General features: G+C 44.3%; 10 non-coding genes across 10 annotated transcripts; 4 read left to right on the top strand and 6 right to left on the bottom strand.

Moving 5' to 3' along the window:
* Nucleotides 1-462: 462 nt before the first annotated feature.
* On the bottom strand, nucleotides 463-534 carry TRNAA-CGC (transfer RNA alanine (anticodon CGC)). Its single transcript has one exon. It is a non-coding gene; the product is annotated as a tRNA-Ala (tRNA).
* Nucleotides 535-1,978: 1,444 nt separating this feature from the next.
* Nucleotides 1,979-2,050, top strand: TRNAA-UGC (transfer RNA alanine (anticodon UGC)). Its single transcript has one exon. It is a non-coding gene; the product is annotated as a tRNA-Ala (tRNA).
* A 15,600-nt stretch (nucleotides 2,051-17,650) lies between these two features.
* On the bottom strand, nucleotides 17,651-17,722 carry TRNAA-UGC (transfer RNA alanine (anticodon UGC)). Its single transcript has one exon. It is a non-coding gene; the product is annotated as a tRNA-Ala (tRNA).
* Nucleotides 17,723-18,059: 337 nt separating this feature from the next.
* TRNAA-UGC (transfer RNA alanine (anticodon UGC)) lies at nucleotides 18,060-18,131 on the top strand. Its single transcript has one exon. It is a non-coding gene; the product is annotated as a tRNA-Ala (tRNA).
* Nucleotides 18,132-18,581: 450 nt separating this feature from the next.
* Nucleotides 18,582-18,653, bottom strand: TRNAA-CGC (transfer RNA alanine (anticodon CGC)). Its single transcript has one exon. It is a non-coding gene; the product is annotated as a tRNA-Ala (tRNA).
* A 566-nt stretch (nucleotides 18,654-19,219) lies between these two features.
* Nucleotides 19,220-19,291, bottom strand: TRNAA-UGC (transfer RNA alanine (anticodon UGC)). The gene has a single exon. It is a non-coding gene; the product is annotated as a tRNA-Ala (tRNA).
* A 335-nt stretch (nucleotides 19,292-19,626) lies between these two features.
* TRNAA-UGC (transfer RNA alanine (anticodon UGC)) lies at nucleotides 19,627-19,698 on the top strand. The gene has a single exon. It is a non-coding gene; the product is annotated as a tRNA-Ala (tRNA).
* Nucleotides 19,699-20,266: 568 nt separating this feature from the next.
* Nucleotides 20,267-20,338, bottom strand: TRNAA-CGC (transfer RNA alanine (anticodon CGC)). The gene has a single exon. It is a non-coding gene; the product is annotated as a tRNA-Ala (tRNA).
* Nucleotides 20,339-23,304: 2,966 nt separating this feature from the next.
* TRNAA-UGC (transfer RNA alanine (anticodon UGC)) lies at nucleotides 23,305-23,376 on the top strand. The gene has a single exon. It is a non-coding gene; the product is annotated as a tRNA-Ala (tRNA).
* Nucleotides 23,377-24,914: 1,538 nt separating this feature from the next.
* On the bottom strand, nucleotides 24,915-24,986 carry TRNAA-CGC (transfer RNA alanine (anticodon CGC)). Its single transcript has one exon. It is a non-coding gene; the product is annotated as a tRNA-Ala (tRNA).
* Between the last annotated feature and the right edge of the window lie 1,242 nt (nucleotides 24,987-26,228).

The following is a 26,228-nucleotide window of genomic DNA, read 5'->3' as shown; positions in this document are numbered from 1 at the left end:
GGGCTGCCGCCATCTTGCTCACTGTGTCCCTGCTGAATCGGCACGCCCACCTTCAGTCCCCAACCTATGGTGCCGCAGCCCTGGCTCCAGAACCCGCCCACAGCCTGCCATGCACCAATAGGAGGTGCGTGCACAGACCAGTGCTGGCAGAATGCCAGCTGCTACAGCCGTGCCAGAGGGTTTTTTGGAGGGTCACGGTGGCGATTTGGGGTGAGTGGCCCACATTTAAAGTAGCCTATTACCTTTTCCTGGGCAATATGTATGTGTGTGTGAAATTTCCCCAAAATCCATTCAGCCGTTTGGCTGTGATTGAGGAACAAACATCTGAACATTCAAACACACAAACATCCAAACTCACACCTTTATAATATTAATAGGATACGGGCAGATGTTTCCTGAATTCCTGCACATTTATCAGTTTTCTGGATCTTTGATGTTTTTGTAGGTGTTTATCACAAAACATGGAGATGCCGGGGATTGAACCCGGGGCCTCATACATGCGAAGCATGCGCTCTACCACTGAGCTACATCCCCTATAGGAAACCTCTACAAATACTCCAATTCCAGAGACAATATACTACGTGTAGCCCTATTGTGCTGATACTACTGGATATCATTATGTGATTAGTAAAGTGGAAATATACACTCACCGGCCACTTTATTAGGTACACCATGCTAGTAACGGGTTGGACCCCCTTTTGCCTTCAGAACTGCCTCAATTCTTCGTGGCATAGATACAACAAGGTGCTGGAAGCATTCCTCAGAGATTTTGGTCCATATTGACATGATGGCATCACACAGTTGCCGCAGATTTGTCGGCTGCACATCCATGATGCGAATCTCCCGTTCCACCACATCCCAAAGATGCTCCTCTATTGGATTGAGATCTGGTGACTGTGGAGGCCATTGGAGTACAGTGAACTCATTGTCATGTTCAAGAAACCAGTCTGAGATGATTCCAGCTTTATGACATGGCATTGCATTATCCTGCTGAAAGTAGCCATCAGATGTTGGGTACATTGTGGTCATAAAGGGATGGACATGGTCAGCAACAATACTCAGGTAGGCTTTGGCGTTGCAACGATGCTCAGTTGGTACCAAGGGGCCCAAAGAGTGCCAAGAAAATATTCCCCACACCATGACACCACCACCACCAGCCTGAACCGTTACCGATACAAGGCAGGATGGATCCATGCTTTCATGTTGTTGACGTCAAATTCTGACCCTACCATCCGAATGTCGCAGCAGAAATCGAGACTCATCAGACCAGGCAACGTTTTTCCAATCTTCAATTGTCCAATTTCGATGAGCTTGTGCAAATTGTAGCCTCAGTTTCCTGTTCTTAGCTGAAAGGAGTGGCACCCGGTGTGGTCTTCTGCTGCTGTAGCCCATCTGCCTCAAAGTTCGACGTACTGTACGTTCAGAGATGCTCTTCTGGCTACCTTGGTTGTAACGGGTGGCTATTTGAGTCACTGTTGCCTTTCTATCAGCTCGAACCAGTCTGGCCATTCTCCTCTGACCTCTGGCATCAACAACGCATTTCCGCCCACAGAACTGCCGCTCACTGGATGTTTTTTCTTTTTCGGACCATTCTCTGTAAACCCTAGAGATGGTTGTGCGTGAAAATCCCAGTAGATTAGCAGTTTCTGAAATACTCAGACCAGCCCTTCTGGCACCAACAACCATGCCACGTTCAAAGGCACTCAAATCACCTTTCTTCCCCATACTGATGCTCGGTTTGAACTGCAGGAGATTGTCTTGACCATGTCTACATGCCTAAATGCACTGAGTTGCCGCCATGTGATTGGCTGATTAAAAATTAAGTGTTAACGAGCAGTTGGACAGGTGTACCTAATAAAGTGGCCGGTGAGTGTATAAATGCCATATACCTGCCCATAATAATAATAATACCAATGTAATACTGCCATATAGGTGGTATGTAGTCTCAGAAACATGAGCATTTTCACACTGTGTATGAGGGGATGTAACTCAGTGGTAGAGCGCATGCTTTGCATGTATGAGGCCCCGGGTTCAATCCCCGGCATCTCCATGTTTTGTCTTACATAATAATCACTAAAAAGAGATAGGAGTGCACCATCTTCCCTATATTTAATGCGGCCCTGTATTCCCTGCTCATATAATACCGCCAGACAGTTCACCTATACCACCTTATCATATCCAGGGGCCCCTCCCAGATGTTTTGAGAGAGTTGGAGAATAACAGAGGGGCCTTGAGCCTCCTTGTGCACTTAGGCCCATGTATATCTGCCCTCCCCGCAGCCCCTGGAGCTATGATCTCCTCATTACACAATATACACATTTACATATATCTGCCATATATTGGAGCATTTGTTGGTGCGGTCGTGTATTTGGTGTAACTGCTACCTCTGTCTTACTTATCATTATAGGCTCCTAGATCACAAAATATTATTATATACAGTAAAAAAAAGAAAAACAATTTACACAATCTTTTTTTTTTTTTTTTTTTTATTTACATTTTTTTTTTTTTTTTTAGGAAGAATTTGCCATGGAATAAAGTATATGGCACCATCCGGGTCTGGAGCTGCCGTGTCCTGTAACGGATTGTAGTTCAGGCTGTTCTTTTTCCAGGCTTGGATATTCTTTCTGGATAGAAAAAGATAAAATGTTATTATTTCTATGTTACATGTCACATACATCTGATAGGGCGGAGGGAAAAGATGAAATATAGATGGCTTACCTTCCATTATTTTGGGATGTCTCTGTTCATAGCCCTTCATGGGGCTTCATTGGAAGCAGTGGTTACGGCACAGGGGGCACTGAGAGTGAGAGCGGAGCCAGGTCGAGATGCAACCCTGATGAAAGTTATGAGTACAGGGAAGCTCTGTGACTCGCTCTCCAATCTCATATTCAGTCATACAGATTACACATGACTGGGCCTCCTCCTGAGATATTACCTCTCTAGTGGGTAAGTTCTGAATCTGCAGAGTTCTTCTGCTGGGCGGACGCCGCCGTCTCTCCTGCCAGAGTAGATATTGTGCATGTGGTTCAAGTGGTTGCCCCTGTGGCATTGCCGGTGACGTTGGGGTCATCCCACCCATGTCCAGCAGCTGAATGAATCTACTGAATGCACGGGTTGCAGGGTAGGAGTATACAGGAGATCTGCTTGGAATTGGATCCTCAGGGGGTGGAACCGGATTTGGCCGTTGAAATTCAGTGGTGTCAGCTGTGGATCCACTTGCTGGACGGCTGCTATCACTGCTACTCTCTCCTATTATTCTGGAGGGCTCTGCAGGGGCGGGTCTTAATGGAGAGCGGCTTCTTTCCCTGCTCTCTTCTAGTCCTCTGTGCTGTGGAGGAGCTCTGTCGCGTCTCCCTGTCCTCGCAGTGATAGGATTCCTGCTTCTTTGATGTCCAGTAGAAGGTTCTCCATGATGTCCTAGGGATGACCTCAGTCTATGGACAATTGCTGCCTGACCTGTAAATATATAAAGGTAACACATTTAGCCCATAGGAATGGATCCTGTTATTGCTAAGGGTTTTGAGGAGAAGAGACCCCAGTATAGTTAAGTTCAACAGTAACCTGAATAAAGATATATATCATTCACTGGATGAAGGGACGCCATCAACTAATATTGGACAAACTGGGCCCCATAATCACAAAACAATAAGTCGTCTGAATTTTTTTTTTTATTCCCAATAAATAAATAAAAGAACTCCCAGCAATGTTAAATCTCCAATGCTAAGGGCTAGTTCACACGTAAAAACTGCCTGGCTTATTTTGGTCCCGAAAAAAAACGCTTCCTAATTAGGAAGCGGTTTTTTTTACCTTGAGGTGTTTTTTGGAGCGTTTTCTGGAGCAGTTTTTTCAGAAAATGACAGGCGGTTTTCCCCTCCCCTAAAGTGAATAATGAAAGCTAGCAGTCTCCATAGACCACCATTGTATGGAGGCAGGTTTTGAGGTGAAATCTGCTGTCAAAATCTGCCTCATTGCCCCCCGTGTGAACTAGCCCTAACGGTTCCGCTGCTCATAGTGTATAGTAATCATACAGGGACCAAAACAATAATAATCTAATGGGGATTTATAGAGATTAGAAGCCTAATCTAATGCCAAACAAAGATCTTTGGGAGATATAATTGCCCAACCTGATAATCGCGGGGATTAATGCATGTCCATAGCATATGCCATTAAGAACAACAGGGAGGCATAGAAGGCACTCTCCCCAGTAAACACTAACCCCAATGGGCTGTTAGTTCCCTAAATTAACTGGAAACACAAGCAACAGCCTCTCCCTGTCATAGACTTGTATGTGCGCTGGCCACCAAGGATTAAAGCCCATAAGTTCCCTCTCCACACAGGTGAGCGCTAGCTTTCCCCCAACCAGGGCCGCACCTCTGAGGCGAGGTCACGCAGCCGCCTCAGGCAGCACTTTCAAAGGGGCGGTAATTTTACCAGTTTATTTTTTTCCTTATTTTTTCTCTTAACCAGCCCAAGACAGGATGCCCTGAAAACAGATCTGAGCAGTAATGTCCCAGAAGTCACGTGGGGATGTCACGTCTGGGACATTGCCATAAAGTCCTGAAGCCTGTGCTAGGAGTAACAATGGATCCCGGAGAGGTGAGTTACACTGTTTATTATGCTTCTTCACCTCCCCTGAGTCTCTGATTATTATACTCCAGGGTCTGAAAAGACCCCAGGGTATAATAATAGCGGCAGTTTCTCTCGGGGTTAGCCTTGTTTGTTCCGCTGCCCGTTCAAAGAGGGTAACCTCTCGCCAGAAATCTATTCAGCAAAATCTCACTTTGCTGATCATATTGATATGTGAATTCCATGGCTTGACCATTTATTCGGGCCTACACAGGAGTGGGTTGCCGCGATAGAAAGCTGATGCTGCATCGGCATTTCGTCGCGGAATGTTCAAATGGAATGTTCCGTGAAAAAGATATGAAGGTCACAGCTCTTAATATAGAAAAAATGATAATAATTTAGAAGTGCACTACTCACGTGTCAGAGCCGTCAGCGTTGTAGCAGGATTCCAAAAGATCGGTGCACGGATAATGGCTCTCTCGGCTAAGCCAAAATGCAGCAACAGGAAAAGACAAAAGGATATATCCAGCACTCGGAATCCGGCCTAATAAAGATAAAACTTAACTTTTATTAAGAAATGGTCATTCTTCCATTAAAAAATTATGATCATACAAGGGACATTAGCTTACCCCACGTATGATCAAAAATTTTTAATGGAAGAATGACCAATTCTTAATAAAAGTTAAGTTTATTTTTATTAGGCCGGATTCCGAGTGCTGGATATATCCTTTTGTCTTTTCCTGTTGCGGAATGTTCCGTGACCTTTTCCTCCGTGTGAACATACCCTTAGAGTGGGGGGTTTAACGTTGTTGGGATTTCTTTTATTGATTTATTGGGAATAACAGTTATGTATTAGACGGGTTATTGTTTTGTGATTATGGGGCCCAGTTTGTCAAATTGCCTGAATAAAGAACTTCTGTTTTCTATCATGGGCAGGGGTGGAATTCGGAGGAAAGTAAAACCCACCCCAAACGACTAGGAATGGAAAATGTGCTGTTTACCCTGAAACATTGCTGAGCAGAGCCCAGGGATAACTCCTCCCAGGAAATCTCCTCTAGGGTGGGGGGAATATTGTCTCTCTCTTCCTGAACAATTCACTTACCTTGATTCTCCGGTCGGCGCAGCCATGTATCATTGTCAGCTATCAGCTGACGCAGCTCTCGGGCGCTCATGGCTTAGTTACCAAGGCGGTTCTGATGAAATATTAGAGAACTAAGTTCTCAGGTGGCTCCGATATTACTGGGCCCTGATCAAAGATCAGTAAGAATGAATGGAAGTAATCACTAGATATGTAGTACAAACTAGTTCGCTCTTCCAGAACCAAAGTGAAGTGTCAGCAAAAGCATCAACTCAAGAAATGGCTGTGATGTCACAGCGCTCAGGGTTTATATCCCCTCAGGGTTCCGTTATGACATCATCATATGCAAATATGTGCATTATGACATCATCATATGCAAATATGTGCATTATGACATCATCATATGCAAATGTGAACAGAACCTCACATAATAGGTAAGCAGATCCTAGTTTTATGACATCACAGAAATAAGGTCATGTGACTGTGTGTGTGTGTGCAAAAATAAAAAATAATAATAATAATAATAATAATAATAATAATAATAATAATAATTTGAATTAAAATCTGGATGTGGCTATTTCTAGGTACCGTACCTATGAACTCCTGGCTATTTTTAGGTACCATCCGTGTACCGTGCCTATAAACTTAAATGAACTGCAGATGTATCATATTTATCCCAGTAAATTTTCACTTTATTAAGACATTTATGTTACAATGGCTAATCTTCCTCGCACTGCGGACATCCATCCACTCTATAACAATCTTCATGTAGTGTGGAACAACAAGAAAAACAAGTTGTCAATTTTTTAGACTTTTTCCCCAAATCAAAGTGGCAAATCAGACATTTCTCTATTTCCCTGCAATTTTTTTGTGTTTTCGTTGTTTCCCTTTTTCTCCTCTTTGTGGATACCTTCAGCCTGAAAATGTACAACTACCTGCGGACGCGCAGATGAAGATTTGCAGCTTGTAGAAGGTGGTGTATTTCCATCAACTATATCCGGAACATTTGAAGTCTCAGCACCTGCAACATCTTGATGTACAGACTGGTTATATGACAAGCTGGGTTGTAATAACGAAGAACCTCATCTGGCATTGTTTTGGATAACCTTGATTTCTTCCAAGTAGTTTAGAAAGGTTGAAGTTCCGTGATTAGATAAAATATCCGCCAACTGAGTTAGGGATTGGAACGCCAGATTGTACTTAGCAGTACTACTGAGTGGTTCTTCGTCAATAGTCTCTTGTTCTTCCACAGCACAATATAAATCAAATTCTGTGTCTTCAAAACTAGGCTCAATTTGCAAATTTTCCCAGTATTTTTTGTGGAAGCAGTTCCTATCATACAAAGGGATTGATTCGGTTTCTCTCATTAACCACATGAGGACCGCCGTACGTAAATTTACAGCCTCATGTGCTGGGATCCGCCGACAATTGAAGGTGATGGGCATCCCCCGCGGCGAGATCGGGGGGTGCCGATGTCAGTAAAAGGTAGTCTGGGGTCTGGCCAGTGACCCCAGACTACCGGAGCCCCCACATACCTGGTGATCCTGCCAGGCGATGGAGGAAGTGAGCGATGTGTCTCACTTCCTCTGTAGCTTACAGGACACCAGCAGGCTCATGTCCTGCTCGTGTCCTGTCTGCTATTGTGCAGAATCAGTTGATGCTTTCATCAAAGCATCAACTGATTCAAGTGTCCTAAAGGGATACATGAAAAAGTAAAAAAAAAAGTAAAAAAACAAAAAAATAAAGTGTATGAAAAAAGTAATAAAGTTATAAAGACCAAAAATCTATTTTTTTCTATACAAAATGAATTATATAAATAAGCACTAAAAATAAAAAAAGCAAAGCATATTTGGTATCGCCGCGTGCGTAACAACCTGTACAATAAAACTGAAATAATATTTAATGTACACAATGAACGTCGGGAAAAAAAACATGGAAAAAACTTTCCGGAAGTAATGATTTCTTGCCATCTCATCCTACAAAATATGCTATAAAAAGTGATCAAAAAGTCATAGGCACCCCACAACAGTGCCAATAAAAAGCGCACATTGTCCCGCAAAAAATAAGCCCTCAACCAGCACTGTCAATTGAAAAATAAAAATGTTACGCTTCTCAGAAGATGGCGATGCAAAAAACATTGATTTATGTCCCCAAATGTGTTTTTATTCTACAGAATTAGTATCGCATAAAAAAATAACATAAATGAGGTATCGCCGTAAACGTACCGACCCGCAGAATAAAGGTCACATGTCGCTTATACTGTACGCTGCATGACGCAAAATTTAAAATGTGAAACTCAATGCCAGGATTGATTTTTTTTTTTTTTTTTTTAATCCAGCAAGAAAGAGTTAATAAAATGTATTCAGTAAGTTGTAGGCACCCAAAGATGGTGTCATTACAAAATGCATCTCATCCCGCAAACAACAAGCCCTTATATGGCCGTGTCACCAGAAAAATAAAGAAAATATAACATCTAATAATGCCAAGGCAAAAACCACCAAAAATCGCCAAATCATTAGATCACAACTGGCTGCGGCAGGTAGGGAATATATAAGCTGTGCGAGCGAATATCAGGGGACACCCCAGATTTACAGCTTATGAGGGAAAAGACACCAGAAGTGACCCCCAAAGTGACCCCCAGAGCAACTCCCCCAATCATAGGAGCTACTGGGACATAGTAGGGAATTTGGTGTCTGCAATGTCCTCCGCACCTCTTATATATTCCCTCTTCGCCATCCGCTGTGCAGTCACGTCCGGGATACTAATACTCACTACACCCCCTGAGAAATTCTTTGAGGGGTGCAGTTTTCAAAATTAGGTCACTCCTTTGGGGAATCCACTTTTCTGGTACCTTACAGGCTCTACAAACATGACATGGCGTTCAGATACCAAACATCTGAATCTGTGCTGCAAAAGCCGCATCGCGCTCCTTCCCTTCTGCGCCCTGCTGTGCGCCCAAACTGCAGTTTATGCCACATGTATGACACATGTATGACACTGCTGTACCCCGGATAACGTATGTAATGTCATTTGTGGGTATAAACTGATATTAGGGCACAGCTGGACACAGAAGGGAAGAAGGGTTATTGGGTTTTTGGAGCGCAGACGGTTTGGTTTTTGGATGCCATGACACTTTTGCAGAGCTGAAACACCAGTAAAGTGGAATCCCCTGATATGTGACCTTATTTTGGAAACTACACCCCTGAAGGATTTATCCAGGGGTACAGAGAGCATTTTTAACCCCCAAGTGTTGCTATAACTTATTATCCATAAATGAATATGAAGCGAGGTGAGAGGTGAAAATAACAATTTTTCCAGGAATCTGTCATTTCAGTGCCTAACATGTTGTGCCCGCCTTGTATCAGAGATGAGCGCTCTAAAAGCTGTTGTGCCCGGGATACCCGCTTACCAGTTTTTGGAGTGTGTATCTCTGCTGACATAAGTTGGGCACAACATATCGGGCACTAAAATGGCGAATCTCTGGAAAAATTTCATTTTTAACTTCTCTATCAGTTGCGATTTCATTTCTGGAAACTAAATAAATGCAACACTCAAGGGTTAAAAATTCTCGCTACGCCACTTGATAGATCCCATCAGTGGGGTAGTGTCCAAAATAGGGTGACATGTCTGCGGATTCCACTTTATTGACAATTCAGGGGCTTTGCAAAAGTGGCATGATGTCCAAAAACCAAACTGTGCTCCAAAAACCAAAATAGCGCTCCTTCCCTTCTGTGTCCGGCTGTGCCCAAACAGCCATTTCTACCCACATATGGCATTAAGTCCGTTATCCGGGGTACACCAGTGTCATACATGTCGGCATACACCGCTATTTGGGTACCCAGCAGGGTGCAGATGTGAAGGAACGCTATGTGCTTTTGGAGTGCAGATTTAGATTCTTCGTTTTTGGACACCATGTCACATTTGCAGAGACCCTAAAATTGCCCCTACAAAATGGGGTCACTTCTTGGTGAATTCCAGTTTACTGGCACCTCCAGGGCTCTGCAAAAACAACATGGTGCCCAGAGGGTCCCTCTAAATATGTACCCCAAAAGCTAAAACACACAGTGGTCGTTCCCTTCTGAGCCCTACTGTGTGCCCAAGCAGCAGTTTACACCCACATATATAATTTTTTAACCCCCGGGATGGCCCCTTAATAGTTTTAGGAGTGCAGGTCTCTGACAACACAAAGTGGGTGCAACGTGTTGGGCACTGAAATGGCATATTTTTAAAAATTTCAATTTTCATTTTGTACATTAATTTTTGGGAAGCATTTTAGGCTCAAAATGATAATACCCCTTGATACATTCCTTGACAGGTGTAGTTTCTAAAATGGGGTCACTTTTGAGGGGTTTCCATTGTATTGGTACTTTAGGGGCTCAGCAAATGCGATATGGCACCAGAAAACTATTCCAGCAAAATCTGCCCTCCAAAATCCAAATAGCGCTCTTTCCATTCTGAGCCCCACCATGTACCCATACAGCAGATTATGGCCACATATGGGGTATTGCCGTGTTCAGAAAAAATTGTGTAACAAACTGTGGAAGGCTTTTAATTCTTAAACTACTTGCAAAATTAAAACTATGGCGCTAAATGGACGATTTATTGGGAAAAAAAAGTAATTTTTCATTTTCATGTCCCAATGTTAATAAAATCTGTGAAACACCTGTGAGGCCAAAATACTCACTCTACCCCTAGATAAATTCTATGAGGGGTGTAGTTTCCAAAATGGGGTCACTTTTAGGGGGTTTCCACTGTATTGGTACTTTAGGGGCTCTACAAATGCGACATGGGACCTGAAAACTATTCCAGCAAAATCTGCCCTTCAAAAGCCAAATAGCCCTCTTTCCATTCTGAGCCCCGCCATGTTCCCATACAGCAGATTATGGCCACATATGGGGTATTGCCGTGTTCAGGAGAAATTGTGTAACGAACTTTAGGGAGCTTTTTCTCCTTTATCCTCTTGTGAAAATTAAAAATTTGGGGCTAAATTGACAGTTTATTGGAAAAAAAGTAATTTTTCATTTTCATGGCCCAATGTTAATAAAATCTGTGAAACAGCTGTAGGGTCAAAATGCTCACTCTACCCTTTGATATGTTCTGTGGGGGGTGTAGTTTCCCAAATGGGGTCACTTTTAGGGGGTTTCCACTGTATTGATACTCTAGGGGCTCTGCTAATGCGACATGGCACCTAAAAATAATTCCAGCAAAATCTGCCATCCAAAAGCCAAATAGCGCTCCTTCCATTCTGAGTCCTGCCATGTACCCATACAGCATACTATGGCCACATATGGGGTATTTCCGTGTTCAGGAGAAATTGTTTAACAAACTGTGGGGGGCTTTTACTCCTTTAACCCCTTGTGAAAATGAAAACTTTGGAGATAAAGTGACATTTTAGTAATGTTTCATTTACACATCCCAATGGTAGTAAAATCTGTGAAACAACTGTAGGGTGAAAATGCTGACTATACCCCTTGATGAATTCTGTGAGGGGTGTGGATTCTAAAATGGGGTCACTTTTGGGGGTTTCCATTGTTTTGGTATTCTAGGGTCTCTGCAAATGAGGCATGGTGCCTGAAAATTATTCCAGCAAAATCTGCTGTTTAAACACCCAGTGTCGCTTCTTCCCTTCCATGCACTGCCGTGTGCCCAAAAATCAGTTTACACCCACATGTGGGGTATTTCTGTGTACGGGAGAAATTGCACAATAAACTGTCAGATGCATTTTCTCCTTTAACCCTTTTTGAATGTGTTAATTTTAGGTCTAAATGAATGTATTAATGAAAAAAAATGAAATGTCTAAATTTCACTGCCATATTATTTCTATTCTTATGAAATGCTTAAAGGGTTAAAAAAAACATCCCAAATGCTGTTTTGAATAATATGAGGGGTGCAGTTTTGAAAATGGGGTGATTTATGGGGGTTTCTATTATACAGGCCTTTATAATTACTTTCAGAACTGAAGTGGTCCCTAAAAAATTGGTTTGGAGAATTTTCTTGTAAATCTGGAAAATCGCTGTTACACTTGGAAGCCTTGTGACGTCCAAAATAAATTAAAAGACAATCAAAAGATGATGCCGATATAAACCAGAGATATGGGAGATAATATTTATTCATGTATTTGGATGGTATAACTATCTGCCTGAAAAGTAGAAAATTTCACATTTTGAAAATTGCAATTTTTTTCAAATTTCCATCAAATTTCCTAGTTTTTTTTATAAATAAATACAAAAATATTGATTAGTGTTTACCACTAACATGAAGTATAATGTGTTACGAAAAAAACAATCTCAAAATCACTTGTGTAAGTTAAAGCGTCTCAAAGTTATTGCCATTTAAAGTGATACATGTCAGTTTTGAAAAAAAAGGCCTGGTCTTTAACATACTTTTGGGCCCGGTCCTTAACCGGTTAAAAGCATGTGTCTGCATGGAACACAATATTGTAGCCGGAAACTGCAGTTACACAAGTTAACAGAACTGTCGTAAGCTTTTGAGTGATCGCCATTGCATGTTTCGATTACGGAATTCTACAAAATTTGCAAATTTGGCTTCATCGTTTGAAAACTCTTTAGAACTTTGCAAAAGAACCGTACACCAACTTCTGTAATTTCCTGCGATGCTGAATCAAGGTGAGTTTGCAATGGCGGATCGATTATTCTAAATGCTTTAAGCGACTGTTGAATCTGTTTATGCTGTAATCAGTTATCTATGAACGTTATGAGTTCTTTCATGCAAATAGTCACTGTTGGTAAGCTTCAAAACTTTTCCTGAAGATTAGAGATGAGCAAACGGCGTTCGATCGAATAAGTATTCAATCGAATATCATGGCGTTCGATGTATTCGTTCACAATCGAATACCAGGCCGCATACACAGTAAAAATTCGTATCCCCTCCCACTTTCCCTGGTGTGTTTTTTGCACCAATAACTGTGCAGGGGAGGTGGGACAGAAATTACGACAATGGAGGCAGTGAAAAAAATAGAAAAAAACCATTGTCTGCCGAAAACATGTGCCCTCCCATTCATAAGAACGGCCGCTGCCCTATTCGACATTTTTGCCGTCAGACATATGGAGAGAAACATATCTGATGAGGGCTAGATAGAAATTAGCTTCATATAGGCAGGTAAGAAGTAATGAAGAAAGCCACCAGCTCTTCTCAGAGCTATACACTGTAGGGACATCAGTCCAGCTTTCCCCGGACGGTGGAAAACAGGGACACACAACAGATACAACTTCATATATAGCGGAGAAACAGCTTTCATTTTTAGCTGTCCGCACACAGAATAGCCGGAATCCATAGCAGTGACTAATTCATATAGAGATGAAAAAAGCCCTGAATTTATTTTTATTTATTTTTTTTATTTTTTTTTGGGGGGGGGGCTGAAAAATAGCAGCAATCCACAGAAATTACAAGTTCATAAAGCTGGAAAAAGCCTTGAATTTTGGGGGGCCTGAAACATAGCAGCAATCCACAGCAGTTACTTCTTGCTACATACGTGCTAAGCAGCTTTTCAGGCTGTGTAACCCCAAAACAAGGATACAGAGCAATTAGTTCAGGCTATGTACGCTCAATCCAGATATTCAGGGTGTGTACCCCCAAAACCTAGGTGGGAGACCCAGAAATTCAGTCACGCTATATCAGCTCAATCCAATTTTTAAGGGTCTACCCCCAAAAGCTAAGTGTGATACACAGCAATTCAGTCAGGCTGTATCAGCTCAATCCAATTTTTTTTTTTTCAATCCAATATTGTTTGCTCTCCATGATGTGAACTATGCCTTTGTCTCTTGAAAAGCAACCCAACATGAAGTCAGCCATGTGTGCCAGTGTGTTACTTGGCATGACTTTGCTACCCCCAACTGTAAGGGTCACTCTCCATTTCCTCCATTTTTCACTCCCCTTCACACCATCCATGCTGAAGCAATGGGATGCACTAAAATGCACTCTCAAGCCTCGTGTGGGACAGTGACATGAAATGCCACTTCATCCCCCTCATCTTCCTCCACCAGCCAACGGTGCGAAGATGTCAGGAGTGCGCTATGAATGTTTTCTGCCTAGTAGAGGCTACTTCTCACTTACGAAAATGGCCGCACTTTGACCAGTATATCAGGCACAATGGTGTAGGTTTCAAAGAACCTTTGCACCAACAAGTTGAAAATGTGGGCCATGTGTGGACCGTGTTTGAGTCTGGCAAGCTCCAGATCTGCTACAAGGTTCCGGCCATTATCACATATGCAAAAATGCCTGGCCCCAGGTGCAGCAGGGAAAAACACATTGCCATCTCAGCCAGGATGGCATCCCTGACCTCGGAGGCAGTGTGCTGTCTGTCCCCCAAGCTGATGAGCTTCAGCACGTCCTGCTGACATCTCCCCACGCCAGTGTTACAGCGTTTCCAGTTTGTAGCTGGGGTGGAGGTTGCAGCGCAGTAGGCTTTCAGATAACCCGTGGTATGAATTTTGGGCTGGGAGAGGAGATAGGCCACCCCAGTTTGCACACCCGGCCCAGACTCCCCTACATTCATCCTGCCTGTCATTAAAGATAAGCAGCATCCCTGACCACAGGCGCTTGTCCATGCGTCGGTGGTCAAGTGGACCTTGCAGCAAAGCGCGGAGCTCTGGGCCCGACTGATGTAATGGGACACGTGCAGGCGCAAGGCAGGGACAGCAATCCAAGAGAAGTGGTAACGGCTAGGCCCAGCATAGGGAGGTGCCCCAGCTGCCATCTGGTGACGGAAGGCCTGTGTATGCAGAAGCATAAACGTCAACATCTCCAGGGCCAGCAGTTTTTCGATGATGCAATTAAAGCCTTGGGCATGTGGGTGGCTTGCGCTGTACTTCTGCCTGCAATGAAACGCCTGGGAGATGGGGAGTGGCTGGGAAGAAGCGCATGATGGTGCAGGCCAAAAGGGTGGATCAGCGTGAAGTCCCCAATGTGTCAGAGACAAATGTGTAGGTGGCTGTGTATATGGGTCAATTGAAATGTATAAGTCTGTACTCTTATCCAAAGTTGTGGATAAAAAGTCCAGTCATGTACATTACAGCTTAGTAACTCAATGTGCCTCATATTAATAGCAGTTAACCCCATCATGTTCCGCACATTAACCCCTGTGTGCTTTACATAAGGGACACTGATATGTGAGAGACATGGAGGTAATAAGTGAACATCTTCATTATATAGGTCCCTTATTAGTACCTCCATATGTCTCACACATCAGTAACCCTTATGTGAGCCACATAGGGGTTAATGTGAGGGACATGATGGGGTTAACTGCTATTAATGTGAGCCACATGGAGTTACTAAAACTAAAGTAATAACCCCAAATGCCTGACATTAATAAGAATAGTTAGTAACACACGTACCTGGTGTTGTGTTTGCTTTCACTTTGCTCCCCGGAGCTTCCTCTCCTCCTCAGGGCTGCAGACGGCAGGAGCTCCTCCTCACGTGTAGCAGCAGGTCCAGGGAGCCCTTATCCTGTACAGTGAGAGGCTCACCTCTGATTGGTGGCAGGGAGAGAAGTGGGCGTGTCCTACACCTCAGCTCTAGCAGAGCACTGAAGGGACGCTCTCTCTTAAATTAGTGCATGAAGGTTGTGGGCTGGCTGGCGTGCCGACAAAATATGCCTCGTGTGCCAGGGGTTGCCGATCCCTGCTCTAGTGGGTAACTGCCACTATTTACTTACTGATCCCCGCCGTATCCACAGCCACCACCGTCTCCACTTCCACTTCAGCCCTCCAGGGGGCCTCCTCTGTCCCACATGATGTCGTCGCTGATGCTATTCACTAATGGGGGCAGAGACTGTGGTATTGGTGATGGGGAAGGAAATAGATTGACGGCCGTTACCTGCTGGAGTATTCCAGGAGGTAGTGGCCAAAAGTCACTATGGGTGGCCTTTACTTTCAGGGCACCTGTACATGGGGGCATATACTGTGTGGGGGGGTCAGTAACTGAGGCATTTACTATGTGGAGGGCAGTAAAGGAGGTAGAAAATTGTCCAATAACAAGGCAATATACCACTTGGGGGCCAGTAAATGGGGCGTTATAGTGTGTGGGGATATTAAAGGGAGAGTTATACTGTGTGGGAGTCACGAGACGGGCACTATACCCCATAGGTGCTGTTGGGGCCCAGGCAATTTTTGCTATGGAGCCCGTTCTTTGCTAATCGTTGCTAATCAGCAACCGCTAATAATAAACCTGAAATGTAGACAGAATTTTTTTTGTATTTGTAGATCTTGGATCTGTGTATGTAGATATATCTGAAGACGGATACTGAGTGTGACATCTATAAAATAATACCGCCAATATAATAGAATAAAAGAGCCGAAAGTTACAGGAGGAGACGTAACAAGTAGAGATGAGCGAACACTAAAATGTTCGAGGTTCGAAATTCGATTCGAACAGCCGCTCACTGTTCGAGTGGGTTTCGAACCCCATTATAGTCTATGGGGAACATATACTCGTTAAGGGGGAAACCCAAATCCGTGTCTGGAGGGTCACCAAGTCCACTATGACACCCCAGGAAATGATACCAACACCCTGGAATGACACTGGGACAGCAGGGGAAGCATGTCTGTGGGCATAAAAGTCACTTTATTTCATGGAAATCCCTGTCAGCTTTCGATTTTCGCAAGCTAACTTTTCCCCATAGGAATGCATTGGCCAGCACTGATTGGCCAGAGTACGGAATTCGACCAATCAGCGCTGGCTCTGCTGGAGGAGGCGGAGTCTAAGATCGCTGCACACCAGTCTCCATTCAGGTCCAACCTTAGACTCCGCCTCCTCCGGCAGAGCCAGCGCTGATTGGCCGAAGGCTGGCCAATGCATTCCTATTGGTAGCAGTGCTGAGCCAGTTCTGCTCAACTACACCGTGTGCCGGTCAGCCCATCTGATATAGCAGAGCCGAGTGTGCACTCCTATATCAGATGCATTCCTATATCAGATGGGCTGACCGGCACACTCGGCTCTGCTACATCTGATGTAGCAGAGCTGAGTGTACACACTCGGCTCTGCTATATCAGAGGGGCTGACCGGCACACGATGTAGTTGAGCAGAACTGGCTCAGCACTGCTACCAATAGGAATGCATTGGCCAGCCTTCGGCCAATCAGCGCTGGCTCTGCCGGAGGAGGCGGAGTCTAAGGTCGGACCTGAATGGAGACTGGTGTGGAGCGATCTTAGACTCCGCCTCCTCCAGCAGAGCCAGCGCTGATTGGTCGAATTCTGTACTCTGGCCAATCAGCGCTGGCCAATACATACCTATGGGAAAATGTTTATGTCACAAAAATCACAATTACACACCCGATAGAGCCCCAAAAAGTTATTTTTAATAACATTCCTACCTAAATAAAGGTTATCCCTAGCTATCCCTGCCTGTACAGCTATCCCTGTCTCAGTCACAAAGTTCACATTCTCATATGACCCGTATTTGAAATCCACTATTCGTCTAAAATGGAGGTCACCTGATTTCGGCAGCCAATGACTTTTTCCGATTTTTTTCGATGTCTCCGGTGTCGTAGTTCCTGTCCCACCTCCCTTGCGTTGTTATTGGTGCAAAAAAAGCGCCAGGGAAGGTGGGAGGGGAATCAAATTTTTTTGGAGTTTGCCACGTGATGTTCGATTCGAATCGAACACATCGAACAGCCTGATATCCGATCGAACATGTGTTCGATAGAACACTGTTCGCTCATCTCTAGTAACAAGGAAATCCAGTATAAATTGTCATGTGCCCAACATCTTGCTCCTCCTGTCACTGTGGAGCTGAGCCCTGGTCTACAAGGATCCATATCCAATATGTCCTTAAAAGATGAAGTGCATACATGGATGTTTTTGTGTTTGAGTTGACTGCCCCCTACTGTCCGCCATGCGCTTATGTTTCCACATTATATGATGGTGAACGATACGATCTTTTTATTTTTAAGCTTATTTTTGACAGAATCCAGTTGTTTGAGGAACATCCAGACACCTGAGCTCTGAAATTTAGCATCTTTATTGTATTTAGATAAACCTGTACAAAACATGGAGATGCCGGGGATTGAACCCGGGGCCTCATACATGCAAAGCATGCGCTCTACCACTGAGCTACATCCCCTATATAAGAATTACATTAATGTTCTCAATTCTGAGATGAAACAACACGTTCCATTGAGCCCCTGTACTGAGGGGAAATAAGCCCAGCAGGTATTAGGCCCTATATAGTTACCGATCCCTGCCGCTGCCCCCAGCCACCTTTGCTTACATTTCAGTCCTCTAGGGGGCCCCATATGTCTCATATCATGTAGCTGAGGCTGAACAGTGTCAGGATGTTGTTGACAGCAACGTGATCCGCATCGTACAGGGCCCCCTGGAGGGCTGAAGTGTAAGCGAATGATAGCTATCAAGACTATTTTTCTCAGATGTGTTGGGGGCATTAGTATGGATAGCCTATAGGGGATGTAGCTCAGTGGTAGAGCGCATGCTTTGCATGTATGAGGCCCCGGGTTCAATCCCCGGCATCTCCAATTTTTGAGAAAAACAACTACAAAACATCAAAGGTCAGTAAAACTGATATACAGGCAGGAAGTCACACGAAATATGTTGGGGGATAATACAAAGACGGAATTTAATGTAAAAGAGCTTAACCTTTTGTCTGTAGAGAAAATGATGCACACTAGGGGGCAGTCTAGTCCACACAATACATGTACAGGAATACATTGCCGGTGACACAATGACATAGGATGGCGCTATAGAAATAAGGAGGACTATTTATTACATCACTGGCCATGTGTTTCTATACATGTATTGTGTTAGCTACACCGCCCCCTAGTGGTCACTATCGACATAGGATTCTAAAATGGTGAACAGATAATATTCAGCCTTTATAATACAGACGGGCAGATGTTTCCTGAATTCCTGCACATTTATCAGTTTTCTGGATCTTTGATGTTTTTGTAGTTGTTTATCACATAACATGGAGATGCCGGGGATTGAACCCGGGGCCTCATACATGCGAAGCATGCGCTCTACCACTGAGCTACATCCCCTACAGAAAACCACTACAAATACTCCAATTCCTGAGACAATATACTACGTGTAGCCCTATTGTGCTGATACTACTGGATATCATTATGTGATTAGTAAAGTGGAAATATATAATAATAATACCGCTATATAGATAAAATGTCGCCATACAGCGCCCACATACAGTACACCTAAATAACACTGTCCTACAAATAAATACTAAAAACATAGAGTGCATATAAATGATACTGCCAGACTGTGCAAAACAATAATACCACCATATAGTGCACACGGATAATACTATATATACTATACACATTAGTAGTGCTACCACGCAGTACACGTAAAAAACCCCACTTTTGTGTTTCAACAATTTGAAGTGCGTACATGGATGTTTTTGTGTTTGAGTTGACTGCCCCCTACTGTCCACCATGCGCTTATGTTTCCACATTATATGATGGTGAACGATACAATCTTTTTTATTTTTAAGCTTATTTTTTGACTAAATCCAGTTGTTTGAGGATCATCCAGACACCTGAGCTCTGAAATTTGGCATCTTTATTGTATTTAGATAAACCTGTACAAAGCATGGAGATGCCGGGGATCGAACCCGGGGCCTCATACATGCAAAGCATGCGCTCTACCACTGAGCTACATCCCCTATATAACAATTCCTATAACTATTCCACTAACGTTCCCAATTCTGAGATGAAACAACACGTTCCATTGCGCCCCTGTACTGAGGGGAAATAACCCCAGCAGGTATTAGGCCCTATATAGTTACCGATCCCTGCCGCTGCCCACAGCCACCTTTGCTTACATTTCAGTCCTCTAGAGGGCCCCATGCGTCTCATATCATGTAGCTGAGGCTGAACAGTGTCAGGATGTTGTTAATAGCAATGTGGTATGCAACGCACAGGGCCCCCTGGAGGGCTGAAGTGTAAGCATGACTATTTTTCTCGGATGCATTGGAAGCATAAGTAGGAGCATTGTGTAGGGGATGTAGCTCAGTGGTAGAGTGCATGCTTTGCATGTATGAGGCCCCGGGTTCAATCCCCGGCATCTCCATCTTTTGAGACAAAGAACTACAAAACATCAAAGGTCAGTAAAACTGATATACAGGCAGGAAGTCACAGGAAATATGTTCGGGGATAATACGAAGACGGAATTTAATGTAAAAGAGCTTAACCTTTTGTCTGTAGAGAAAATGATAGACGCTAGAGGGCAGACTAGTCCACACAATACATGTACAGGAATACATTGCCGGTGATCCTGCAGCATCTGGTGACTTCACATCCTACCACCAACATGGTATGCCAGAAATCCAGTATAAATTATCATGTGCCCAACATCTTGCACCTCCTGTCATTGTGGAGCCAAGCCCTGGTCTACAAGGATCCGTATCCAATATGTCCTTACAAGTTGAAGTACGTACATGGATGTTTTTGTATTTGAGTTGACTGCCCCCTACTGTCCACCACGCGCTTATGTTTCCACATTATATGATGGTGAACGATACAATCTTTTTATTTTTAAGCTTATTTTTTGACAAAATCCAGTCATTTGAGGAACATCCAGACGTCCGAGATCTGAAATTTGTCATCTTTATTGTACTTAGATAAACCTGTACAAGACATGGAGATGCCGGGGATTGAACCCGGGGCCTCATACATGCGAAGCATGCGCTCTACCACTGAGCTACATCTCCTATAGGAAACCTCTGAAAATACTCCAATTCCTGAGACAATATACTACGTGTAGCCCTATTGTGTGGATACTACTGGATATCATTATGTGATTAGTAAAGTGGAAATATATAATAATAATACCGCTATATAGATAAAATGTCGCCATACAGCGCCCACATACAGGTCATCAGATCGTTCCTATCTGCATAAAAACTGTCCTTACCTGTGTAAAGTGAGGAGCCTAGTGTCACTAAGCACTTCCACCACATTCACTTACACTAACAGAATAACATTTATACACGTACATACCCCTTTTTAAAATTCTAAGCACCTTACCCCTGTCCCTGATATACGACCCCACTCCCCTTCTATTATCCAAACCCCCTATTTCCTATAACGTCTTTAAGTTAAGGGATTCTTCTTTAAACCTAAGCAATTATAGACTGTTACAAGTTAGTATTGCTTAGTGCAAAAAGAACTCAGCTCTGACACTTTCCTGTATATATAGTTCAAACTGTCTCAGAGATTTTGTCTCAAAGCTGAACTTTTGTGTAATTTTTGCAAAAAATCAATGTTTGATAAAAAGTTGCATGAAGGTGGCTGTGAATATAATAAGCTAGATGGTATTTTTTTTTATCATCACCAGGGTGTCTGCTGTTTGGAAATATATTGGTTTATGGGGTTCAGTCATTGATTGTAATGTCTATGCCATGTTTTAGTTATGCTACTATTATTTTCACATTTAAGGCCAAAATCAAGATTTTGAGGTGCACTTTTTTTGGGTCTTAAGGGGAGTTTAGTCACATATATGTAGTATTGATGAATTAAAGGCACCTTAGAATTTAGTATACTAAAGAAATTATGAAATAAATTTTTTGAGAGAAGTCCTCAGTAGATACCTTTTTTAATGGCTAACTTAAAAAGCTTTTTGACAGTGGCGGATCCAGGGTTTGCGGGGCCCTGGGCAATTGACTTTGTTGGGGCCCTACTTACTGGGGGTCTCGCACTTCTAACCTGTACTTCCCAACTGTTGAAGACTAGAAAGAGGGAACAAAACGTGTGGTAAATTTGGCCCTGCCCACTTTTATGTTGACTCCACCCATTCTCATTCTATTTTCATGTGATTCCACACAGTATAATCCTCCTACAGTCACCCGTAAATTATATCTCCCCCCATTTTCATATACACCCTTCATCTACCCCTAGTTTCATGTCACCCCCCCTCTATCTCTGTCCCCAGTTTCATGCCATTCTCCCCCTTTATCTGTCCACAGTTTCATTTCCCCCCGTCTCTACCCCAGTGTCATGCCGTTCTCCCCCCTTCATCTGCCCCAATGTCATGCCATTCCCCCCCCTTCATCTGCCCTAGTGTCATGCCGTTCTCCCCCTCCATCTGCCCCAGTGTCATGCTGTTCTCCCCCCCTTCATCTGCCCCAGTATCATGCTGTTCTCCCCCCCTCCATCTGCCCCAGTGTCATGCCATTCTCCCCCCTCCATCTGCCCCAGTGTCATGCCGTTCTCCCCCCTCCATCTGCCCCAGTGTCATGCTGTTCTCTCCCCCTCTATCTGCCCCAGTGTCATGCCTTTCTCCCCCCTCCATCTGCCCCAGTGTCATGCTGTTCTTCCCCCTCCATCTGCCCTATTGTCATTCTGTTCTTCCCCCTTCATCTGCCCCAGTGTCATGCCATTCTCCCCTCTCCATCTGCCCCAGTGTCATGCCATTCTCCCCCTCCATCTGCCCCAGTGTCATGCCATTCTCCCCCCTCCATCTGCCCCAGTGTCATGCTGTTCTTCCCCCCTTCATCTGCCCCAGTGCCATGCCATTCTCCCCCCTCCATCTGCCCCAGTGTCATTCTGTTCTTCCCCCCTTCATCTGCCCCAGTTCCATGCCATTCTCCCCCCTCCATCTGTCCCAGTGTCATGCCATTCTCCCCCCTCCATCTGCCCCAGTGTCATGCTGTTCTTCCCCCCTTCATCTGCCCCAGTGCCATGCCATTCTCCCCCCTTCATGTGCCCTAGTGTCATGCCTTTCTCCCCCTCCATCTGCCCCAGTGTCATGCCGTTCTCACGTTCTCTCACACACACACACACACACTCACCATTCCTCGTTCCCTTGCAGCTCTCTCCCTCATACACATATTGTAGCCGCGATGTGATGACGTCATCACATCGCGGCTACAAATGCCGGAGCTCAGCGTTAAAGCAGGAGCTGAGCTGTGACAGCTCCGGCTTTAAATGCCTATGCATTCAGCTCATCGGCGTCCTACCGCCGATGAGCTGAAATACATAGGCGTTTAAAGCAGGAGCTGTGAGCTCAGCTCCTGCTTTAACGCTGAGCTCAGTTGGAGTCGGGACATGCTGACCGGGACCATTTTGTTAGGTCCCGGCCGCGCCACGGGGCCCCAGGCGGTTGCCCGGCTCGCCCGGCCCTGGATCCGCCCCTGTTTTTTGATGACATATTTCGAGCTTTCGAGACTATAGAGGTCTCTTCATCAGGATGGTATAACACAATTTCTGAAGGTAGGCATATATATACACAGAGAAATGGATTGTTAGATGCAAAATAGATGGAGAACAGAACACAATGTAAATAAACAGTAAAAAACCATATATATCAGTTCACAGGAAAGTTCTCTGGGGTTGTAGCATCTTTGTAGCTGATCTAAGAAGCTACAAACCCAGAGATGAAACAACACGTTCCATTGAGCCCCTGTACTGAGGGGAAATAATCCCAGCAGGTATTAGGCCCTATATAGTTACCGGTCCCTGCCGCTGCCCACAGCCACCTTTGCTTACATCTCAGTCCTCTAGGGGGCCCCATGCGTCTCATATCATGTAGCTGAGGCTGAATAGTGTCAGGACGTTGTTGATCGCAACGTGGTATGCAATGCACAGGGCCCCCTGGAGGGCTGAAGTGTAAGCGAATGATAGATAGCACAACTATTTTTCTCAGATGAATTGGGAGCATTATTTGGAATGTTCTATAGGGGATGTAGCTCAGTGCTAAAGCGCATGCTTTGCATGTATGAGGCCCCGGGTTCAATCCCCAGCATCTCCATCTTTTGAGACAAACAACTACAAAACATGGGCTCTACCCATCAACCAGAAGAAGACCAAAGTCATGGTATTTCAGAAGAAGGGCCACAATAAAGTCTCCACCCCACAATTCACACTGAATGGCTCCACACTGGAGAAAACCTACAGCTAGACCTACATGGGGCTGGAGCTCAGCCAATCAGGAAGCTTCAAAGCAGCAATAGAAACCCTGAAAGCAAAAGCCTGCAGAACCTTCTACGCCAGGGGTAGGGAACGTACAGCTCTCCAGCTGTTGCAAAACTACAACTCCCAGCATGCATACTGGCTCTGCTGTTCTGGGAACTCCCATGGAAGTGAATGGAGCATGCTGGGAGTTGTAGTTTCACAGCAGCTGGAGAGCCAAAGGTTCCCTACCCCTGTTCTACGCCATCAGAAGACAGCTGTACCACCTCAAACCACCGGTGAGGGTCTGGCTGAAGATATTTGACGCAGTCATCTCCCCGATCCTTCTCTATGGCAGCGAGGTTTGGGGCCCAGCCACCTACCCAGACCAGTCAAAGTGGGATTCCAGCCCAACAGAGACCTTCCACCTGGAGTTCTGCAAATACCTGCTCCATGTCCATCGCAACACCACCAACATGGCCTGCAGGGCTGAGCTAGGCAGACTCCCCCTATGGCTCACCATACAGAAGAGGGCGCTAGCTTTCCAGGCACACATCCAGGGGAGCAAGCCCGACTCCTACCACCACCAAGCATGGCTAAGCCACCTGAGCAAACCAGACACTCACCAACCAAACAACAGCCAACCACCAAACCAAAAACACCAACAGATGATAACCAAGGCCGAAATAAAGGCGACCACAGAGGCAAACAGAGAGCGGTACATTGAAGAATGGAGAAACAAAATAAATAACTCCAAGAAACTCACCGTGTATCCCCTCAGTGAATACCATCAGCGATGACATCATGTGGGACAGACGGGGCCCCCTGGAGGGCTGAAGCAGGGAAGAATAAAGAGCCAATAATGACACCTGTCAGCTTTCCGGCAGTATATAGAACTGCCTGTGGGCAAAATGGTGAAAGGTCCTCTTTAACACACAAAAAAACACTTATAATTACCATCCAACGCTCCCCCGCCGCGCTCTGCAGTTTCACTAATAGACCTGTAGGCGCGATGTGATGATGTGACGTCATCACATCGCGCCTATATGTCCACTAGCCGGAACGTAGCGGCTAGTGGATATAATCATCTCGCAATGTATTCAACTCGGATCCGGTGTCCCTAGGCTTGTGCGGGCCGTACAAAATTTTTCGGGGGGCGGGGGGGGGGGGGCACGAGTTTGAGACCCCTGATTTATTACATCACTGGCCATGTATTTCTATAGATGTATTGTGTTAGCTACACCGCCCCCTAGTGGTCACCATCGACTTAGGATTCTAAAATGGTGAACAGATGATATTCAGCCTTTATAATACAGACGGGCAGATGTTTCCTGAATTCCTGCACATTTATCAGTTTTCTGGATCTTTGATGTTTTTATAGTTGTTTATCACAAAACATGGAGATGCCGGGGATTGAACCCAGGGCCTCATACATGCGAAGCATGCGCTATACCACTGAGCTACATCCCCTATAGGAAACCTCTATAAAACCTCTGAAAATACTCCAATTCCTGAGACAATATACTACATGCAGCCATATTGTGCTGATACTACTGGATATCATTATGTGATTAGTAAAGTGGAAATATATAATAATAATAATACCGCTATATGGATATAATGTCGCCATACAGCGCCCACATACAGGTCATCAGATCATTCCTATCTGCATAGAAACTGTCCTTACCTGTGTAAAGTGAGGAGCCCAGTGTCACTAAGCACTTCCACCACATTCACTTACACTAACAGAATAACATTTATACACGTACATACCCCTTTTTAAAATTCTAAGCACCTTACCCCTGTCCCTGATATACGACCCCACTCCCCTTCTATTATCCAAACCCCCTATTTCCTATAACGTCTTTAAGTTAAGGGATTCTTCTTTAAACTTAAGCAATTATAGACTGTTACAAGTTAGTATTGCTTAGTGCACAAAGAACTCAGCTCTGACACTTTTCTGTATATATAGTTCAAACTGTCTCAGAGATTTTGTCTCAAAGCTGAACTTTTGTGTAATTTTTGCAAAAAATCAATGTTTGATAAAAAGTTGCATGAAGGTGTCTGTGAATATAATAAGCTAGATGGTATTTTTTTTTATCATCGCCAGGGTGTCTGCTGTTTGGAAATATATTGGTTTATGGGGTTTAGTCATTGATTGTAATGTCTATGCCATGTTTTATCCATGCTGCTATTTTTTTCACATTTAAGGCCAAAATCAAGATTTTGAGGTGCAGTTTTTTAGGGTCTTAAAGGACGTTTAGTCACATATATGTAGTATTGATGAATTAAAGGCACCTTAGACTTAGTATTCTAATGTGCAGTTGATTTGTAAACGTGTCATGTGCCACTGCTTCTGCCAATCACGACGCTTGTTACAAAAACCTCATTCAGTTAACTAACTGGCTGTTAATTACCTGTACACGACTTTGGTGAAACTCCTAGACACTAACAGAAGTTAGTTAGTTTTAACTTCGGTTAGCTAACTGGAAATTTAACATGCGTTGGTGAAACTGGCCATAAAGAAATTATGTCAGTACTAGCAGTTACCCGCGACTTCGTCTGCAGGTTGGCGGTGGCGCTGAACCGCTTATATTTTTTGTCCCCCATCTCTGCCCCCAGTTTCTTGTCCCCCCATCTCTGCCTCCAGTTTCTTGTCCTCCCCATCTCTGCCTCCAGTTTCTTGTCCCCCCATCTCTGCCCCAGTTTCTT

The sequence above is a fragment of the Leptodactylus fuscus genome, unplaced genomic scaffold (assembly GCF_031893055.1).
Source record: "Leptodactylus fuscus isolate aLepFus1 unplaced genomic scaffold, aLepFus1.hap2 HAP2_SCAFFOLD_410, whole genome shotgun sequence".
NCBI lineage: Eukaryota > Metazoa > Chordata > Amphibia > Anura > Leptodactylidae > Leptodactylus > Leptodactylus fuscus.
Note: the sequence above shows the minus strand (reverse complement) of the source record. Positions and strands in the feature narration are given on the sequence as shown.